We start from the raw sequence: 21,133 nt of genomic DNA, 5'->3' as shown, positions 1-21,133 counted from the left end.
AAACCTGGGCTCCTGCTGTTTACCGACTTAGACATAAATTGAATATTGAAGAAGTAAACTGAGATCTTGAGTTAACAGACAGCATCCCTGCCTCTGCTGCACCATTACCCTGCTCCCTCCCCCCTTAGCCAACAGATGGTCCCATTTTGCCAGAAAGGAGTGACCCTCAGAATCTAATTTCCTGGCCTATCTAAAGCAATTAATTTGGGGGAGGGGGGATTTGCGAGTAGCTGAGCTGACTCCAAGCATTCAATTCATCCATGGCATTTTCTTATCCAGAGTCAATGAGGAATCACTTGGTTGCACATAACTTTCATAACAGAAATAAAGGAATGTTATAATCCCTGAAACTTTGGGGAAGGGGGGATGTCTAGACCTGTGATTTCATCGATGTAGAGAAACTCTCAAAGTTGAAATTCTCTCCACTGATGCCCTACACATCTCTTTTATAACTTTCGGTCTTAGGGAGTTGCTTGGACACTGGATCTCAGTTATATGATCTGCCCATAGTCACAGAATTAGTATGTAAACACACATATTACAGAGAAGTGAGGTCACATCCTAGAGAAAGCCAGCTTCTGAGGTATATCATTTAGAGTTTAAAAAAACTTAGAAATCATTTAGTCTGGGGGTTCTGAACCTCCAGGCCACTGATCTCAATTTTATGAACTTGAATGGGAAAAAATACATATTCATTTTTACTAACCTCTAATTGAAATTTACCATCATCTTCAGTTATGAATATAAGCAACAAAACATTTTCTGTGAAAAGATCCAGGTTTCCTCAGATTGTCAACAGGGTCTGTGATGCTAAAGTTAAGAATACCCGATTAAATTTAACCCCTTCCTTTTACAGATGAAGAAACTGAAGGCTGCAGAGATAATAGAGTCCATTCAGAGAGCTTATGTGGCAATTCAAATCACACAGTTAGTGAGCTCCGATTTAAACTGGTGTATTTGGGGGGGGGGGCAGTTAGGTGGCACAATGGATAGAGCACCAGCCCTGAATTCAGGAGGACCGGAGTTCAAATTCTGATCTCAGACACTTAACACTTCCTAGCTGTGTGACCCTGGGCAAGTCACTTAACCGAAGCCTCAGGGGAAAAAAATAAAAAATAAACTAGTATATTTCCATGCCCACTTCTGTTTCTGTTTTTTGGTTTTTTTTAAGTACCTTGTCATCTTTTCCCAAGTACTATAAACTCCTATAGTGAGGAAGACCAAAGAAATAGACATGAGGCAGGGGGAAAGGAAGGAACTCAGCTACTCTTAGACTTTCCTAAACTCTAGATTCTAGGTTATAAACATAGAGATTATAAACCTTAGAAGTCATCTGATTTCAACCAAAAATCTACATTCACCTATTGAAAGCAGTCTAGAGGTCCAGTCTTAGAGACAGAAAGTTCTGGACTCAAATCCTGCCCAAGATACCTATTAGCTGTAAGATCCTGGATAAGTCACTTCAAAAAATGAAGATAATAACAGCACTTACTTCACATGCTTATTACAATGGTCAAATGAGATAATGTCTGGAAAGTGCTTAGTAAACCTTCAAGCAAAGATTCTTAAGTTTTGGAGGGCCATGGACCTTTCAACAGACTGATTATCTTTTTTTTTAATTAAATAATAGCTTTTTATTTTCAAAATATATGCAAAGATTGTTTTCAACATTCACCTTTGCAAAACCTTGTAATCCAAATTTTGCTCCCTCCCTTTCCTTCTCTTCCCCCCCTTCCCTTCTCTTCCCCCCCTTCCCTAAACAGCAAGTAATTCCATATATGTTAAACATTTGAAATTCTTCTATATATATTTTCACAAATATCATGCTGCACAAGAAAAGTCAGATCAAAAGCGGGGGGGGGGGGGGAATGAATTACCTCATTGTTGAAGAGTCCTGTTTACTCATGCATATGTACTGCCAAAAAAAATTATAATTATAAAATTAATAATAAATAAATAAATAAATAAAGAGCCCTGTTGATCAGAATTGATCATTGCATAATCTTGTTGTGGCTATAGATGGTATTCTCTTGATTCTACTCACTTCACTTAGCATCAGTTCATGTAAGTCTCTCCAGGCCTTTCTGCAATTTTCCTACTGATAGTTTCCTATAGAACAATTATATTCCAGAACATTTATATATCATATTAATACAGGCCACTCCCAATGGTCTTGTGATGGAGAACCATCTATACTCAGAGAGGGGACTATGGGGACTGAATGTGGATCACAACATAGCATTTTCACCTTTTTTATTGTTGTTTGCTTGCTTTTTTTTTTTTCCTTTTTGATCTTGTTTTTCTTGTGCAGCATAATAAATGTGGAAATATGTATGGAATTGCAGATATTTAACAAATATTAAGTTACTTGCCAAGACGGAGAAAGAAGGGAAAAAATTTGGAACACGAGTTTTTGTAAGGGTGAATGTTGAAAATTATGTATGCATATGTTTTAAAGATAAAGATACATAGAGAAAAAAAAATATATATATGTATGCATCATAATTTATTCAGCCATTCCACTCAGTTTCCAGTTCCTTGCCCGTACAAAAAAGGATGCCACAAACGTTTTTATTACAAACATTTTGTGGGTCCTTTCCCCTTTTTAATGATCTCTTTGGGCTCAATAGAGATAACAGACTGCTTTCTTATTAGAACTAGAAACTCCTATAACAAGATGTTTAACTTTTTCCTCTTGTTTTTCCTATCAGAAAATCATAGTTTTAAGGGATTTTAAATACACCAATCCTTATAAAGCCCCAAAACTTCTTTGGCAATGTCCCTGATAAAAGAAGAAAGTCTCCCCTCTGCTGTCTAACTCCCAAGACAATCTATTCCTTGCTTGGATTGCTGCATGAGTCAAAATTCTTTATTTTGTCAGTTCTGCCCTCTTCTCTAAGACACCCTCCCTCCAAACCACGTTATCTACTCATCCAAAACTTGCAGCCAAAGAGAATTCCCTGGAGCAATGAGAAACTGAATGACTTGCTCACCTTCACATATCAGTAGAGCAAAGTGAGGACTTGAAGTCAGAGCTTTCTCACTCCGTGATTAGCCCATTGCTACTAAACTTTACTGTCTCTGCAGATAAAGGTCCAGAGACATTAAATTACTCACCCCAAGTCATCTGGCCAGGAAATGTTAGAGCCAAGATTCAGGTCCAGGTCTTTTGATGTCAAGATTAGACTTCAATACCCATTTTACAATGTAGGAACAATCTACCTCATATCTGGCAATAAAGGAAACATAGGTGAGACCTTGCCATCAATCTTACCTGATGCAAATGCTTTGGAGACACCTTCTTGCTGTTGTTCAGACTTTCACTTGTGTCCAACATTTCGTGACCCTATTTAGAATTTCCTTGGCCACTATACTTTATAGGCTGTCATTTTCTTCTCTAGCTCATTTTATAGATGAGGAAACTGAGGCAGGCAGGATTAAGTAACTTTCCCAAGGTCACATAGCTAATATCTGCTTTGAGATCTGATTTGAATGTGGAGCCTCCTGATTCCAGGGCTGATGCTCTATCCACTGAGCTACCTAGCTATTCCATGATACCTTCTAATAGTCCCCAATATGAAAAGGATAGTATGAAAGCTCCATTCTCTAAAAATACTTTCATTCTTTCCAAGTTTAATCATACCAACCCAATTCTGGCATTTAGGATAATGAGAATAACAACTAATATTCCCGGTTATCTAATGCTTAAAGATTTACAAAATGATGACCATACATTATTATATTTGAGTCTCTCGGTGGTCCTGGGAGGTGCTGGATAAGCATTATTATCTCTATTTTACAGGTGAGAAAATCAAAGTGCAGTGAATTTAAGGCTTACTTTGTGAAGACACTTGATGGATTATAGAACTGTGAGGTTTAGATGATATTTTGGAAATCTCTACTTAGCTGTGTGATCTTGGGTAAGTCATTGTAATCTCTGGGGCCAATTAATCAATCAATGGGCTTTGGTTAAATGCCTGCATTGGGCCAGCCATTGGACTAAGTATGGAAGATGAAAGTCAAAAGTGAAACTATCTCTGTCCTGAAGGAAGCTACATTATAACACGGAGAACATGAACCGGCTGCCAACTTCCTTACACCAGTGTCCTAGAGAGATACTTAGAATTTGGAAAAATTCAATGATTTGCCAAGAGGCAGGATTTGAACCCAAGTTCAGGTCTCAAGACTCCTCTCCTCACCTTAAGAGCAATCTTAAGATTTAGAACAGAAAATATTCCCTAGAGATCATCTATTCCAACCTTCTCTTTTTCCAAGTGAGAAATCTTTAGCCCAGAGAAGTTTAGAATTTATTTTGTCACACAGCAATTAATTAGCAGAGTCAATATTCAGATTCAGATCTGCTGATTTCTTTTCCCATGAGAGTTGCAAGCTGAGGATTTTTTACCCTAGGGAAATGGTTTTTAGCAGGTGCTGACAACATTTAGACAAGCATAGCAACAACTGAGTTTAGCACCTAGTTAGCAAGAATAATTAATCCCAGTTGGAAGCTACCCTGATGACTCCCAGAAGCCACATCTGGATGAACTCTTCCCTATATGTGCTACCAGTTGTCCTACCCATTGGCTTCTACAACAGCATCTGAAGGAACATTTTGAGCTATTTGCCTCAAATTCAGAAATCACTTGTTATAATCATCTCTGTGCTTTCCCCAATCCTGTACCACACCATCTCTAGCTAAAGCACATCCACCCTCCTTTAAGTGATTGGATGTGATGAAGACTTTCCCAGACTTTTCTGCCAAGAAAATCCAAGCCATATCTCTCATAAAAGCAAATAGCAACCAAATATGTCTACCAGTCATTAGTTAACTTCATGGACTTCTTCAACCCAAACAAAAAGAGATGAATTGACACCCCCCCCCCAAATAAAACAAACAAACAAACAAACAAAAAAAAAAAACTCCAGAAAAATAGTTCCTGACCAAACAGAAATAGTGCTTCCAGCTTCCTTGCACTGCATCCTGGGCCCCTAGGAAAGAGACCACATATGGTATGTAAATTCACACATGGTGTCAGGGACTTCACCAGGGCTAGTCTAATCACAACAGGTGAGCGAGCACTTGCTTGTGGTAGGCTTGGCTGCTGAATAACTTTGCTATTTCTGATTTAACTTCACCCCATAATGTTCCTTAATGCGGTTTTCTGTATTTAATTAATTTAACATTCCAGATTTTTAATTTGCATTTAATTTAACATTTCAGGTTTTTAATTTACCAGATATTGTTTATCAAATATTCATTTCGGAGACTTTCCCAGTATATACAGTGCCTACTCCTCTTTAATTAGTGTGCAGTAAATTAATTCTTCTATCCTTGTTCCTCCATCAGATATTGGATTAAGAAAGTTCCACTGTATCAACACTCCGAGGAAACCTACTTATTAAACCAAGGTAGTGTAGATGTACTTGGTACGCACACGCCTTTGCTATCACTCTGCTTTAGGCCTGAACCTGATAAGAGATATATTGTGACTGAAAACGGAAAAAATTTCTCTTCTTAGGAAATTGGTTACTGAATTTAAATGGTAAAATTAAAGTGAAATTTCACATTTTTCCAGTTCCACTTGGCAATTGTGTCATCTACCCAAATGTTCATTCTGTTTCCTACGACCCCTGTGTCACTCACCCTCCTGATGTAGCCTTTATTTGCCTTCACCTATTATTTTCAACATTGTTCCTAAGCCTGAAGCTTACCCTGTTTCCAAGGCTTCCTCTCTGTCCCTTCCCTAGGTATAGATAGCTCTTAGCAAAGTGCCTGGAACATAGGTGTAGGTGCTTAACAACATGCTTGTTGATTGACTAAACATCAACCAAATGAAAGATAAACTGAGGAAAATGAAGGCAGTGGTAACTCAAAGCATCACGAGGTCATTCCCCCCCAAAAAAAGTGCTCTGAAAGGAGATAAGAAGTCAAAGAAACAACAGTGAGGAAGGAAGGCATTGCACACATGGATGTGCAAAATGTCAGAGGTGGAAGGTGGAATGCTGAGTTGGGAGCATAGTTAATAGATCATTTTGTTAGAATGTAGTTCAGGTACTGGGAAATGTGAGATAGAACTCAAAAGGCAAGCAGACCCCAAGGCATACAAGGTGTTATACACCAGGCTAAAAATTTGACACTCTGTTCCAGAGACAGCAGGAAAATCAATAGGGAAATCAATAATTTGACTTCATCAGATGATCATACCTGGGCCTTGGGAATATTATTTTAGCAGTTATATAAGATTAGCAATTATGTACGTTATATAAGTGATAAATTGAGGGAAGAACACTGTGATTTTTTAATTGATGCTCTTTATTTTCAAAACATATGCAAGGATAATATTGACCCTTGCAAAATCTTGTGTTCCAATTTTCCCCCTCTTCCCCCCATCCCCTCCCCTAGATGGCAAGTAATCTAATACATGTTAAACATAGTAAAAATATGTGTAAATCAAATATATGCATACATATTTATACAAAGATCTTGCTGCACAAGAAAAATAAGATCAAAAAGGAAAAAAATGAGAAAGAAAATAATTTTTTAGATTATTATTTTTTTATTTATAATTTTTTTCACAGTATATATGCATGAGTAATTTTTTTATAATATTATCCCTTGTATTCATTTTTCCGAATTATCCCCTCCCTCCCTCTATTCCCTCCCCTTGATGACAGGCAATCCCATACATTTTACATATGTTACAATATAACCTAGATATAATATATGTGTGTAAATACTATTAAGAAAATAAAATTTAAGCAAACAACAAAAAAAGCGAAAATGCTACGTTGTGATCCACACTTAGTTCCCACAGTCCTCTCTCTGGGTGTATGTGACTCTCTTCATCAAAAGACCATTGGAACTGTGCTGAATCATCTCATTGTTGAGAAGAGCCACATCTGTCAGAATTGATCATAATCTTGCTGTTGCTGTGTACAATGATCTCCTGGTTCTGCTCATTTCACTTAGAATCAGTTTCTGTGAGTCTCTCCAGGCCTTTCGAAATCATCCTGCTGATCACTTCTTATAGAACAATAATATTCCATAACATTTAAGTACCATAACTTATACAGTCATTCTCCAATAATGGGCATCCACTCAGTTTCCAGTTTTTGGCCACTACAAAAAGGGCCGCCACAAACATTTTTGCACATGTGGGTCCCTTTCCCTCCTTTAAGATCTCTTTGGGAGATAATCCCATAGAAACACTACTGGATCAAAAGGTAAGAGCAATTTAATAGTCCTTTGAGCATAGTTCCAAATTGCTTTCCAGAATGCTTGGATCAGTTCATAACTCCACCAGCAAAGTATTATTGTCCCAGTTTTCCCACATCCCCTCCAATATTTGTCATTATCTTTTCCTATCATCTTAGCCAATCTGAGAGGTATGTACACTAAGTGATTACTCCAATAGTCCAAGTCTATGAACCAGTCTTCTCCATTCCCTATTAATTCAATAGCATTAGAAAAATTCACTTCTATTATGAAAAGAATAAAAGATTAAAAATCAGCAGTCAAATTATTTAGTCATTCTGTCAACAATCAACTCTGGCCAGATGACTTCCAGATCTCTATTTCCAGCCCTCATCTCTCTTCTGAGCTCTAGTCCCATGTCACCACCTTCCTACATGTCCTGTAGGCATCTCAAACTCAACATGTCCAAAATGGAACTCATTATTCTCCCCACCTCTACTTGTTTCTCTCTCTAGAGTCCTTATTTCTGTCTTGGGATACCATCCTCCCGATTGCATAGAAGCTAAGCTTTGGATCATTGTCGACTCTTCCTACATCAAACTAATTGTCATTTCTTAACTTTTCTTCCTATATTGTATCCATCCTTTAAACCTGTCCCCTTGTATAGGCTATGTTCACTTCTTTTTTCTGTGTGTTTTTTTTCTCTCATGGCTTTTCCCATTTGCTCTGATTTTTCTCTCCCAACATAATTCATAAAATAATTTGTATTAAAAATAAACTAAAACATAAATAAACCTGTCCCCTTTTTTACACTCATATAGCTATTATTCTTAATTTAAGTTCTCATCACCTCTTGTCTAGACCATCACAATAGCCTACTAATTAGTTTTCCTCTTTCCAGTCTTTTCTCTCTCCAATATAATCTAATATAATCCTCGAAAGACTAATCATGTCACTTCCCTAGTCAAAAACCTCTCATACTTCCCTAGCACTACTAAGATAAAATATAAACTACTTTGTCCAACATTTAATGCCCTTTACAATTTGGTCCTAGTTTATTTTTCTGAATTGACATTCTTCTGTATTACAGCCAAACTAGCCAACTTATTGCTCCATGAAATTGGCACTCAATTTCCTACCCCCAGACTCTTGCACAGGTTGTCCCTGATACCTAGAATATACTGCCTCCTCAAATTCACCTCTTAAAATCTTTAACTTCCTTCAAGGATCAGGTCCGGTAACATTGTCTAGTGGGGCCATTTCTGATCCTCTTCACTGTTAGCATTTAGTCCTTCCCCTAATTCTTCTGTATTTGCTTTGCTATGTCCATGTATTATTTCCCCAGTAGAATATAGGCTTCTTGAGTACTCAATTGTCTACTTTATATCCCTTTATATCCTTTGTTGAATTGAATTAAGTGTGACCTTGACCTTGGCATCTGATTCACTGGGCTTACTGTGTCCTTGTTTGTAAAATGGGAGGATAAGAGTAGATCAGGGCTTCCTACCTTTTTCTTTAACTCTCTGGATGCTATAGCTATGTTTCTGTGTCTTTAGCATGTAGGACAGCAGGTTGTATTTAGTATATATTGATTAACAAATGCTTATTGTGCAAATCTCTTACCCTATTGGGCCTCAATTTCTTTTTCTGCAAAAAATGAACTACATGAGCTCTGGGGCTTCTTCCAGTATGACCCAATGAGTCCACACTGGAATGTAGCTACTAATAAATTGATTCTCCACAGCCCTCTGTCATAGAATGAGCGATATCCTGGGTCAGTGGCTCGATATATTTGTGCCTCAATTGCCTCATCTATAAAATAGCAAGGCTAGCCTTAGATAATCTCAAAGCTCTCTTCCAGCTTCACATGTTAAAATCCTACCTATCTGTAGGCCAAACACAATGCCTTCTATTCTCTGGGGCTTCTCAACTCTAATTCTTAAATTCCTTTTGACTCTCTGAGGAGCCTGAAGGAGGTAGAGAGCAAGGTCAGAATGGAGATGGAGAACAGAGAAAGCCAGGAAGCCAAGGAGACCAGAGTCATGATTGATTCACAGGCCATCAGCAAGAGCACAAGACTCAAGCAAACCTTCAGACCTTTAAGAAGAGAGAATAGGGCCCAAGGAGGGATCTTCCTAAGAGATTGCCCATCCATCTCCCTGAGAGGTTTCAAGTGTTGGTGATTCCCTGTCATATGTAACACTTCACCTTAGCTAAAAGCTAAACATCACATCACCAGCTCCTCCCCTTTAAACCCAGTCCCCTCCCCCTGAATGTATTGCCCAAGTCTGCTTATTTACAAGGGGAAGAACTAACACCTTGGTGACTTTTAAAGGTGTCAGTAAAGAAAGTGACAAGGACTTTAAGGCACGTGCTGACCATTTGTGCAGGCTCTATCACTACTTGGAGCTGGGATAGGATGTGGGAGGTTCATTGACCAACAGAGTGGAGGTGACAGCTAACTTTGACACTAAAGAGAGAAAGTAATTGTAAGTTGAATGGTGAAGAGCTGGTTTACAATGAAACTGATCTTAAGAGATCCTAGAGAACCTGTCATTGGCTACAAAAACCTTTCTCTTCCTGTTAAGAATCTAAGACAACCATTCTGAGACACACACCCTCCAGGGCATCCTGGACTGAGCCACTTTTAAGGAAATCCACACAATTAAAACTATTTTTATAATAATACTAAGATTTTTTTAATTTCTAATACTATAATACCAATAGGTATAGCATACATAGACAAAAACTATTTGGGGTCCTCAATAATCTTTAAGAATGTAAGAGTCCTGAGAAAAAAGTTTAAGAACTGCTGATTTAAGGGAGTTTTTCTCCCTTAACTACTTGAAAGGTCTCGCTTAGTTTGTTATTTGTCACCTCAATAAACAATCATTTATTAAGAATATACCACAATGGCAACAAAATTATGTGATGATCAACTGTGATGGACTTGGCTCTTTTCAACTATGAGGTGATTCAGGACAATTTCAATAGACTTGAGATGGAAAGAGCCATCTGCATCCAGAAAAAGATTATGGGGACTGAATGTGGATCACAACATAGTATTTTCACCTTTTTTGTTGTTTGCTTGCTTTTTGTTTTTTTCATTTTTTTCCTTTTTGATCTGATTTTTCATGTGAAGCATGATATTTGTGGAAATATGTATAGAAGTGTGCATGTTTAACATATGTTGGATTACTTGCTGTCTAGGATAGAGGATGAAGGGAAGGGAGAGAGAAAAATTTGGAATACAAAAAACACAAGGCTTTTCAAGAGTGAATGTATTTTGAAAATAAAAAACTATTTTAAAATAAATAAATAAATAGGGGGGTTAACTCAAACTATATACAAAGCAAAAAACAAAAGTTATTGAGTGTGGAGGAGGGTGAGATCCTAAAAACTGAGAAAATTAGGAAAAAACGTCTTGCAATAAGTGACACTCAAGATGAATTTTGTTTATTTTTTTTATTTATAATTTTTTTCACAGTATATATAATTTTTTAAAATAATATTATCCCTTGTATTCATTTTTCCAAATTATCCCCTTCCTCCCTCTACTCCCTCCCCTTGATGACAGGCAATCCCATACATTTTACATGTGTTACAATATAACCTAGATACAATATATGTGTGTAAATCCAATTTTCTTGTTGCACTTAAGTATTAGATTCCGAAGGTATAAGTAACCTGGGTAGATAGACAGTAGTGCTAACAATTTACATTCACTTCCCAGTATTCCTTCTCTGGATGTAGTTGTTTCTGTCCATCATTGATCAACTGGAAGTGAGTTGGATCTTCTTTATGTTGAAGATTTCCACTTCCATCAGAATACCTCTTCATACAGCATTGAAGTGTACAGCGATCTTCTGGTTCTGCTCATTTCACTCAGCATCAGTTGATGTAAGTCTCTCCAAGCCTCTCTGTATTCCTCCTGCTGGTCATTTCTTACAGAGCAATAATATTCCATAACCTTCATATACCACAATTTACCCAACCATTCTCCAACTGATGGACATCCATTCATCTTCCAGTTTCTAGCCACTACGAAAAGAGCTGCCACAAACATTTTGGCACATATAGGTCCCTTTCCCCTCTTTAGTATTTCTTTGGGATATAAGCCCAGTAGTAGCACTGCTGGATCAAAGGGTATGCACAGTTTGATAACTTTTGGGGCATAGTTCCAAATTGCTCTCCAGAATGGCTGGATTTCAAGATGAATTTTGAAAGGAATTAGGTCCATGAAATGGAATCAAAGAGGTGCAGTTGCAGCATGGCATGCAAAGTCATGAAGGTGGGAGATGGCATAGTAGTAACAACAAATTAGCCTGAGGGAGAAGAATGTGTGAGAAAGAGGAATATAAAATTAGACTGGGAGTGTTAGGTTTGTGGTAGATAATCAAAGTAATTCAAATTTTATCCTCATGGTAAAAGAAATCCATTGAAGTTTCTTGAGCTAAGCTGGTTTGTGTTGCCATAGTTAAATAACTAGATTTATCAGATCATAATTGCTGTTCCAATTAGCTAGAATGTTGACCCTCAGGATCATAGAATCAGAAGTGGATGGGACTTTAGAGTCTACATAATTCAATCCCCTTATTTTACAGATGAATAGACTGAAATAGTGATTAAGTGAACTGCCAAAGGTCATACAGGTAACAGATAGGAGACCTAAAATTCATACTCAGATCCTGACTTCAGGTCCAGCCCTTTTTCTACCCCACCATGCTGATCTTGATCCCAGGCCCCTTTCTTTCTTTCTTTTTCCTCCTGACACTGGGATTAAGTGACTTGCCCAGTGTCACACAGCTAGGAAGTGTTAAGGGTCTGGGATCATATTTGAACTCGGGTCCTCCTGAATTCAAGGCTGGTGCTCTATCCACTGTGCCACCTAGCTGCCCCCCTTTCTATATCACAAGGCCTTCAATATTACAAGTCAAATTGTTGTAACTTGGTAGAAAGGGTGGAAGTCTGAAGCTCCATAGCACAGAGTCCTGAAGGATCTACTTAACAAGGAAGGCTAGAATCCCAGAAGGCTTAGGACTCCACTGCCCAAAAACCTTCCCTTCATATCTGGTCTTTATCTGTTCTGAAGCACCCCAAGAAGTTCTGGGAGGGAGGTTCCCCTCTTAGGGGGCTCTCTTGTCTTCTTCTCCCACTTTCCCAATATTCTGAAGTCAGACCAGTCAGTTTTGAAATTCATGCACCATTTCAAACCATAGCTCGTGGACCAAAGCCAAAACAAGACAGGTTTTCTCATTATCACCTTGTGAAACTCCCAGGGTCAGGCCTGGCCTCTTGATTCTGTCACCCTTAATGAGGTGATAATGAGGAGAAAATGTCCTAGTCCATTAAATGCTTTCTGAACTTGGAGACCAGGTGTAGCTTTTAAATGGTGGAATTTTACCCACAGCCCAAGGAGAAAGAAAACAGTTATCTATAAATATAACACTTTTATTTGGCCCTCTCTTTACAACCATGATTTCTTCTCCAAACCACAGAAGTGTGGAAGGGGCACAAACCTATTTTGTAAATTAAAGGATAAAAAAGTGTGCCTAATGGGGGCATAGGTTATGTAAGTGTAGCTTAGGCAAAGGCTGGTTGGCAAATAGAAATGCACATGCACAGGGAGAAGATCTAAGATGGGTGAGAATTCACGGTCTGTATCAGAGAAAGCTTGCCTAACTCTGAGACAGAGGGGTGTCCTGTTATCAGAAAAGGCCTCAGTTGGAATCCCAGTCCTTCCTCTGACCTAACACTGAGTCTGTTTCCCCTTTTGCATGGACTGAGTATCTCTGGCTCACTCTCCCCAAGCTAGGCAGGCAGGCTGGCCACACATGCCCCTCAGGATTCTGAGGAACTTTTCTCACCAGCTATAGGCTCAAACTCCACTTCATCCACTCTGTTCTTCTTCACTGCTCAGCACCAATGAACAGCATCTAAGTTCTATTTAAGCATTTAGCATTGGCTACCTTCTACTATGGGATATTTATTTCAAATATATAGCAAGAACAAAAATCGAAAAAAAAAAAAAAAAAACAAACATTTCCCCCATCACCTCAGTAACCTTTTCTTAACTCATTTCCTACTTAGAATTACTTCTGTTGAGCTCAGAGTCACATGAGACCTGACTACCTGGAGGAGTCCTTTCCCCAGCTACTACAGGTCTGGATCTCAAAGGTCAATCCTTATGATCACTCCCTGAAGCCATTCCTTGAGGCATTGAAGCTACTTTGCTTTCAAACCAGACTCATATGTAAGATAGGGGTTATAATATAACATAGATATAAATATATTATATAAATAGGTAACATATTATATATAAATATGTTATTAGATAACATGTATTATATATAAATAGGTAAGTATTTAATATTATATAAGTATTAAATAACATATATTTATATAAATATTTGTATATTATATAAGTATTGTATAACATTATATCTAAATATATGATATTTAGATAAGTATCAATTTATATCATATATAATTATGTATTATGATTATTTTTATATATTATAAGTATTAGATGATGTTATACAAGTTTTATATATAAGTATTGTATAACATGTATCATATATAAATATTAAATATAGTAATAAGTATATTACACAACATAATAATCATATAACATATTATATGAAAATATTAAGAGTATTGTATAACATTATATATAAATACATAAATATTATGTAACATATGTTATATGTATAAATATATATTATAGTGTGTGTTATATAATAAATAAAACAATGTAACAATATCAACAGATGTTTAGCAAGTGCCTACAATGTACCAGGCACCGTAATAGGGAGATGCAAAAGCAAAAATAAGGCAGTTGAGCTAACCAATATACTTTCTTGTTCTGTATACATTGAAATGTTTGAGTTGTTGGTCATTGTTGAAGTCATAATAAAAAAGAAAATGCTTTTTAAAAAATTTTAAAAAGGATATAGTCTCTACTCATGAGAAGACAAAGCCACTGGGTAGTGCTGTGAATAGAGCATCAGGCTTGGAGTCAAGAAAATTCCTTTTTTGTGAGTTCAAATATTGTCTCATTACTAGCTGTGTGACCCTGGGCAAGCCACTTATCCTATTTGCCTCGGTTTCCTCATCTGGAGAAGGAAGGAAAAACAAATCATTCCAGTATCTTCACCAAGAAAACCTCAGAGGGAGTCACAAAGAATCAGACATGACTAAAAAAAATATGTGAAGTTCACATTTTATCAAGGGGGATAAATAAATACAAAAAATGCAAAATAAATATGAGATATCATAAATACTTATAATATATTGATGTAATAAATAGTAAAATTATTTATTATTATAATTTATGCCTACAATGGATCAGAGGAAAATGCATACATAAAATACTTTGTAAATTTAAACTATATGCATGTCAATCATTATTACTGTATTAGACTATAAGCAGAATTCTGGTTATTTTTTCATTTTGATAGGTAGTAGTTTCCTACAGATAAATATATATTAAAATATAGGTATGTATTTTATTTTCCATTATACACATGTATGAAAAGATTTGTTCAAAACTATATAATACTACACTGGTCTGTAAATAAGTAATGATTTTTTTATGCTCAGCAAAGATTTCTCCTTTGTATTTGGGGGTTTATATCTAAATTATATTACTATATTATGCTTTGATATCATTTCCCTGGGCAGCTCTCTGCCATGGTCTGTATGGTCAAAGATCTCATAATTCACCCCAAACTGGTATTTCCATTTCAAATCACGTAAATGTCAAGAATGTCCTGATTTGTGAAACAAGGTTGCCCACTATCACCATTACTATTCAATATAGTACTAGAAACACTAGCCTCGGCAATAAGAGCTGAGAAAGAGATTCAAGGAATTAGAGTAGGAAATGAGGATATCAAACTATCACTCTTTGCAGATGACATGATGGTATACTTAGAGAACCCCAAAGACTCTGCTAAAAAGCTATTAGAAATAATTCAGAATTTTAGCAAAGTGGCAGGATACAAAATAAATCCACATATCCTCAGCATTCTTATATATCACCAACAAAATGCAACAGCAAGAGATACAAAGAGAAATTCCATTCCAAACAAATGTTGAGAGTATAAAGTATTTGGGAATCCATCTACCAAAGAATAGTCAGGAATTATATGAGAAAAATTACAAAACACTTGCCAAAAAAATAAAGTCAGATTTAAATAATTGGAAAGACATTCAGTGCTCTTGGATAGGCCGAGCGAATATAATAAAGATGACAATACTCCCCAAACTAATCTATTTATTTAGTGCTATATCAATCAGACTCCCAACAAACTATTTTAATGACCTAGAAAAAAATAACAACAAAATTCATATGGAAGAATAAAAGGTCGAGAATTGCAAGGGAACTAATGAAAAAAAAAGTCAGAGGAAGGTGGTCTAAGTGTACCTGATCTAAAGCTATATTATATAGCAGCAGTCACCAAAACCATTTGGTATTGGCTAAGAAATAGACCGGTAGATCAGTGGAACAGATTAGATACAAAGGACAAAAAAGGGTACATCTATAGCAATCTAATCTTTGACAAACCCAAAGATACCAAGATTAGGGACAAAAATTCATTATTCGGAAAAAAACTGTTGGGAAAACTGGAAATTAGTATGGCAGAAATTAGATATGGATCCACACTTAACACCATATACCAAGATAAGATCAAAATGGGTCCATGATTTAGGCATAAAGAATGAGATCATAAATAGATTAGAGGAACAGAGAATAGTCTACCTCTCAGACCTGTGGAGGAGGAAGGAATTTATGACCAGAGGAGAACTAGAGATCATTATTGATCACAAAATAGAAGATTTTGATTACATCAAATTAAAAAGTTTCTGTACAAACAATACTAATGCAAACAAGATTAGAAGGGAAGTAACAAATTGGGAAAATATTTTTAAAAGTAAAGGTTCTGACAAAGGTCTCATTTCCAAAATATATAGAGAACTGACCCTAATTTATAGGAAACCAAACCATTCTCCAATTGATAAATGGTCAAAGGACAATTAACAGACAATTCTCAGATGATGAAATTGAAACTATATCCACTCATATGAAAAAGTGTTCCAAATCACTACTGATCAGAGAAATGCAAATTAAGACTACTCTGAGATACCACTACACACCTGTCAGATTGGCTAAGATGACAGGAACAAATAATGATGAATGTTGGAGGGGATGTGGGAAAACTGGGACACTGATACATTGTTAGTGGAGCTGTGAAAGAATCCAGCCATTCTGGAGAGCAATCTGGAATTATGCCCAAAAAGTTATCAAACTGTGCATACCCTTTGACCCAGCATTGCTGTTATTGGGCTTATATCCCAAAGAAATACTAAAGAGCAGAAAGGGACCTGTATGTGCCAAAATGTTTGTGGCAGCTCTTTTTGTTGTAGCAAGAAACTGGAAGATGAATGGATGTCCATCAATTGGAGAATGGTTGGGTAAATTATGGTATATGAAGGTTATGGAATATTATTGCTCTGTAAGAAATGACCAGCAGGAGGAATACAGAGAGGCTTGGAGAGACTTACATCAACTGTTGCTGAGTGAAATGAGCAGAACCAGAAGATCACTATATACTTCAACAACAATACTGTATGAGGATGTATTCTGATGGAAGTGGAAATCTTCAACATAAAGAAGATCCAACTCACTTCCAGTTGATCAATGATGGACAGAAATAACTATACCCAGAGAAGGAACACTGGGAAGTGAATGTAAATTGTTAGCACTACTGTCTATCTACCCAGGTTACTTATACCTTCAGAAGCTAATAATTAATGTGCAACAAGAAAATGGTATTTACACACATATATTGTATCTAGGTTATATTGTAACACATGTAAAATGTATGGGATTACCTGTCATCAGGGGGAGGGAGTGGAGGGAGGGAGGGGATAATTTGGAAAAATTAATTAAAAAAAAAAGAATGTCCTGATTTGTATCCTTCAGCCTCCTTCTTGTTATTTTTTTTCCGCAGGTAGGTGATGTATATCGACCACATGCTGGATTTAGAGTCCAAAAGACCTAAATTCAAATCCCATCTCAGACATTTACTAGCTATGTAATATAGGCAAGACATTTAGGGTCTTTGGACTTCATTTTACTCCCTTATAAAATAAAGGAGTGATGATAATATTACAGTAGGATTTTTGTGAGAACAAAGAACATATTTTATGTCAAGCTTTTTGCAAATCCTAAAACACTAGTTTTTATTATTATATCTTCCTCTACCTTGGCTCTTGTCCCTCTCTCTAAATATGGATTTTTCTCTTCCTCTTTTTAGGCAGACTGTATCTGCCTATTTCACCCAGACCAGAAGGTCAGGAGCCACTTACAGGCTAAAAGCCACTATTAACTAATAAAAGTTTCAGTCTTTCCCAATTAATTTCTCTTTAGGCAACTTAGTGGTCCCTCAACTCTGGGAGGAATGATAGAGAGAAACTCACCATATTAATAGTGAATTTAGCGCCAACAACAATTAGGCAGAACCCACTGCAATTCAGTACTGCTAAAATCAAGAGACTCTCCAGGTAATCCCCAGAGCTGGATTACCACAGCATGCTACTATACACAAGAGAAATCTTCCTTCTAAAACTTTCTCTGGAAGCCACTACTCCCAACTTCCTCTCTCTGTTCACCAGAAAACTCCCCAGTCTGTATCATCACTACTACTATAGACTCTCACTTCCCACTCTTTCTTTTGTCTATACTGTACTTTCCAAAGTCACAGTTGTCTGCCTAGATGCTAGGTCCAATGCCTTTTTCCAGAACTCATTTCCTTGATCTTCTTGCAATGAAATCCTCCGTCTTGAAATTTTCTCCTTTGACTTCCATCAATAACATTAACTCCAGATTCTCCCCCCTTCCTGATCATTACCTTTGTTTCTTTCATTGGTTTTATTTTCTTGCTCCCACTATTCTTAAGGATGAGAATTATGTATGAGTTTCCTTCAAAGTTTCATTCACAATATTGTTCTTCCTTACTTTCTCTGCCTTGCTGATCTCATCAAAACACCTATAATATATCAAGCATCATTTTCAGCACTGGGAATAAAAGAAAAAAGATCATTTAATTCTTGTTCACAAAGGAGAATCATTTATTGGCACTCAGAGAATGCCACTGGTTTATGTCTCACAGATTATGAGTGAATAATCCCACAAGACAGATAATTGTCAAACCCTTTCTGGTGATGAAGAGGATAGAGTGCTAGACTTGGAACTTAAAAGTCCTGAGTTCAAATGTTACCTTACTCCATTTGGTTATTTTCACCAGAACAAGAAGTAGGGGGGGGGGGTGGAGGGTGGAGCCCAGAGCATAACTGTTTAAGAAGGGCAAATGGCAAAACAACCATGCTGAGTAGACCCTGGTATCCTGATAGAGGAATAATTGTGAAACACAACCAGAGAACAATTCAATCTACTTGAAAAGGTGAGTTTTCATTCATCAACCAATCAAAGCAGTTCATTCCTAAGGGAGAAATCTGAAAATTAGTAGATCAGTAAGTAGTCCATGAGACTTCAAATTTCATATGCACAAAATGGCACTCAACTTCATAATTTATTCCTAGGCTAGCCCCACATCTCCAACTACCTGCTTGACAGCTCTATCTAGATTTCTTGTTGGCATCCCTAACTTAATACATGCCAAACCAAATTCTCCTTTTTCCACCCTCTTTCTAGCTCTCAAATAACAATTATCCACTGGAACAGTGGTATTATTCTAGATACCTCCTCCCTTCCTTTCTTCTCTCCATATCAAGTATCAAGTCGTTGACTCTGTGTCCCCTCCATCATCATTATATCAAACCATTATAAAGGAATAATAACTCCATCAGTACTGATGCTTCCTTCAACTTCCACAAGTCTTCAATGACTTTCATAATTGGTTTTCAAGAGCTCCTGTAAGCTAAGAATATCATCGCTTGAGACTGAGCACGATTTAATGGGTAGAGTGCTGAGTTTGGAATCAGGAACATTTGGGTTCAAATAACTAATTGTGGCCCTAAACAAGACTACTTTCTTTTATAAACTGTCAGTTTCCTTAACTCTAAAAGGGAGGCAACAATTACAACTACTTTAAAGAATTATAATTGTAATCAAAGAGGGAATATAAATACAGGGACTGGACTTGTGATTCTGCTAATAGAAGAAACTCCAGATAAGAAAACAATAAAGTCAGAACCTTTTCTGTCACCTAGCTGAGCTAGAAAAAGTTTGATTATTTGTACAGAGTTGAAATTCAGGTCTTCCGACAACTCTGAGATACTACTACACACCTGTCAGGTTGGCTAGAATGACAGGGAAAGATAATGCACAATGTTGGAGGGGATGTGGGAAAACAGGAACGTTGATACATTGCTGGTGGAGTTGTGAATGGATCCAGCTATTCTGGAGAGCAATTTGGAATTATGCTCAAAATGTTACCAACCTGTGCATACCCTTTGATCCAGCAGTATTACTACTGAGCTTATATCCCAAAGAGATTTTAAAGAAGGGGAAAGGGACCTGTATGGGCAAGAATGTTTGTGGCAGCCCTCTTTGTAGTGGCCAGAAAGGAAACTGAGTGGATGCCTATCAATTAGAGAATGGCTGAATAAATTGTGGTATATGAATGTTATGGAATCTTATAGTTCTGTAAGAAATGACCAGCAGGATGATTTCAGAGATTTCAGAGCCTGGAGAGACTTACATGAACTGATGCTGACTGAAATGAGCAGAACCAGGAGATCATTATATACTTCAATAACAACACTATATGATGATCAATTCTGATGGACGTCGCCCTCTTCAACAATGAGATGAACCAAATCACTTCCAATAGAGTAATAATGAACTGAACCAGCTACATCCAGCGAAAGAACTCTGGGAGATGACTATGACCCACTACATAGAATTCCCAATCTCTCTATTTTTGTCCGCCTACATTTTTGATTTCCTTCACAGGTTAATGGTACACTATTTCAAAGTCCAATTCTTTTTGTACAACAAAATAACTGTTTGGACATATAGACATATATTGTATTCAATTTATACTTTAACATATGTAACATGTATCGATGAACTTGCCATCTGGGGGAGGGGGGAGGAGGAAGGAGGGGAAAAATTGGAACAAAAGGCTTGGCAATTGTCAGTGTTGTAAAATTACCCATGCATATATCTTGTAAATAAAAAGTTATAATAATAATTTTTTAAAATAAAAAAAAAGAATCCAAATGTTCTTCTAAATACCAAGAAAGAACATGTGCTATATTTGATCTGTTTGAATAAATTTTTCAATTGTAATAATAGCAATTATTGTTATATTATATTATTAAATAATAATTTTCATTTACATGCAGACTGATATTGACCTAATGTGGATAGAGCATCAGCCCTGAATTCAGGAGGACCCGAATTCAATCTGGTCTCAGACACTTAACACTTCCTAGATGTGTGACCCTGGGCAAGTCACTTAACCTTAGCCTCAGGGGAAAAAAAAAAAAGTTGGAGACAGGTAGACACCAAAGATGGATGAACAACTCTGAAAAGGGTTCACCTGTCCTCAGATGCTAGTCCTCCTTTAAAGGGGCAACTAGGTAGTGCAGTAGATAGAGCACCAACCTTGAATTCAGGAGGACCTGAGTTCAAATGTGGTCTCAGACACTTAACACTTCCTAGCTGTGTGACCCTGGGCAAGTCACTTAACCCCACCCTCCAAAAAAAAAAAAAAAAAAAAAAAAAAGAAGGATATTGACCTAATGCTTTTAAATATATTTTATCTCATCTATTTATTTCCCCTAACATTATCCTTGTCCAAATTCATACTGCCCCTCAACCAAGTATTTTGTAATGCTTTCCTAATCATCTCCCTTGCCTCCAAATATTTCAATTTTCAAACCAATAAATGTAGTATAATTCTT

The sequence above is a fragment of the Sminthopsis crassicaudata genome, chromosome 3, assembly GCF_048593235.1.
Source record: "Sminthopsis crassicaudata isolate SCR6 chromosome 3, ASM4859323v1, whole genome shotgun sequence".
NCBI lineage: Eukaryota > Metazoa > Chordata > Mammalia > Dasyuromorphia > Dasyuridae > Sminthopsis > Sminthopsis crassicaudata.
This window is presented reverse-complemented; position numbering follows the sequence as displayed.